Genomic DNA, 2,382 nt, shown 5'->3' with positions numbered 1-2,382 from the left:
TGCCATAACTGAGAGGGCGATAAGTGCGGTGCTCGTCCAGGATCAAGATCAAGTCCAGAAACCCATCTATTTTGTTAGCAAGGTGTTGCAGGGCCTAGAAGTGAGATATCAGGCTTTAGAGAAAGCAGCGTTGGCGGTTGTGTTTTCGGCGAGGAGGCTGCGTCATTACTTCCAAAGCTTTACAGTGTTGGTAATGACTGACTTACCCATGCAGAAGGTTTTGAAGAAACCGGATGTAGCTGGGAGGAAGGTAAAATGGGCGGTGGAGTTGTCGGAATTCGACATCAAGTATGAGCCCCGAGGACCGATCAAGGGGCAAATCTTCGCTGACTTTGTGGTCGAGCTATCTTCTGAAATAGTGCAGAGCGCCGGGGATGATTTTCGTTGGGTGCAATCGGTGGATGGGTCATCTAACCAGCTGGGTAGCGGGGCTGGAGTTATTTTGGAAGGACCCAACGGTGTGCTGATAGAGCAATCTCTGAGGTTTTCCTTTAAAGCCAACAACAATCAAGCGGAGTATGAGGCTTTGATCGCCGATATTTTTTTGGCAAAGGAGATGGGAGCAAAGGTGCTGATGGCCAAGAGTGATTCGTTGTTGGTCACTGGGCAGGTAAACGGCAAATTTCAGGCCAAAGATCCGCAGATGGCGGCTTACCTGGAGTACGTGCAAGAGTTAAAGAGGTCATTTGTCTTGTTTGAAGTGGTGCACGTGCCAAGAGAGCAGAATGCCCGAGCTGACTTGCTAGCCAAGCTCGCCAGTTCGGGAAAGGGGGGCAGGTAGAGGATCGTTATACAAGAAACTTTGAAGACACCTCGAGCATTTGCGGCGGATCACCAGGTTCTTCAAGTGTGCAAGTCAATGGAAGGGACGGCGAGGAGTCATAGATCTTTGACTCAGGAGACTTTGAGAACGCCGAGAGTTAGGGCACACCCAGCGGGAGTGACAAAGATGACGCAAGTTTGCGCTATCCATGAGCCAGATGCATGGATAACGCCATACCAGCGCTACATGGCGGATGGCGTGCTCCCAATGGACTCGACAGAGGCCAGAAAGATAAAGAAGAACTCCAGCAGGTTCACCCTCATCGATGGCGAGTTGTACAGGTTTGGGTTTACACACCCTCTTCTAGTATGTGTACACGGAGAGAAGTGCATGAGAATTATGGCTGAGCTCCATGAGGGGATTTGTGGGAGTCACATCGGGGGCCGAGCTTTGGCAACAAGAACTCTCCATGCAGGTTATTACTGGCCCACAATGAGGGAAGATTGCAAGAAATATGCTCAGTGTTGTAAGCAATGCCAGCAACACGCCGATTGGCACAAGGCGCCTCTAGAGGAGCTAAAGTCGATTTACAGCCCCTGGCCGTTCCATACGTGGGGAATCAATATTCTGGGACCCTTTCCGTTGGCGATCAGGCAAATGAAGTATTTGGTTGTGGCGATCGAGTACTTCACAAAGTGGATTGAAGCAGAACCAGTAGCCTAGATCACCGCACACAAGATTCAGAGTTTCGTGTGGAAGAATATTGTGTGTCGATTTGGCGTGCCCAAGCGTTTGGTATCAGATAATGGGACTCAATTTGCAAGTCACCTGTTGAAGAAGTTGTGTGGGGATGTTGGAACACAGCAGGTGTTTGCTTCTGTGGAGCACCCACAAACGAATGGGCAGGTGGAGTCAGCCAATCGGGTTTTGTTGAGAGGTTTGAAGAGGAGGTTGGAGAAGGCCAAGGGGTCTTTGGTTGAGGAAGTTCTCCGTATAGTATGGGCATATCACACCACTGAGCAATTGGGAACCCACGAAACCCCGTTTAGTTTGGTGTATGGGTGTGATGCGATGATTCCAGTTGAAACCCAGGAAAGCTCGCTGAGATTCCAAAACTTCGTGGCGGAAGACTCAAACGAAGAAAGGAGGATGAACCTGGATTTGCTGGATGAGGTCAGGGAGGAAGCACGGGTGAAGGCCGAGCAGTGAAGAGAAGAGTTGAACGCAAGTACAACTCTAGAATAAGGCCAAGGCAATTCAGAGATGGCGACCTGGTGATGAGGAAGGCCCACTAGTATGAGATGGAGAACAAATTGTCACCCAAGTGGACAAGACCGTTTAGAATAACCGAAGCACTCGGGAACGACGCCTACTGCTTGGAGACGCTGGAAGGAGGGGCGATTCCTCGCACTTGGAACGCCACCCATCTCAAGTTTTATTACAGTTAAAGCATTGTAAGTACTGATTAACTTGAACAATTTAAGGCAGTTTAAGTTAAAACAGTTTTTCAAGGGGGCACTCTTTTTTCCCTAAGGAGGGTTTTTAACGAGGCCACCCAATAAAGAAGGTTTCGAAGTTTATTAAAGTCTCCAAGTTATTAAGTTTGCAAGCTTATCATT

This window comes from Phaseolus vulgaris, chromosome 3 (genome assembly GCF_000499845.2).
Source record: "Phaseolus vulgaris cultivar G19833 chromosome 3, P. vulgaris v2.0, whole genome shotgun sequence".
In the NCBI taxonomy this organism is placed as follows: Eukaryota; Viridiplantae; Streptophyta; class Magnoliopsida; order Fabales; family Fabaceae; genus Phaseolus; species Phaseolus vulgaris.
The sequence above is the reverse complement of the archived record's forward strand: the minus strand, read 5'-3'. Positions refer to the sequence as shown.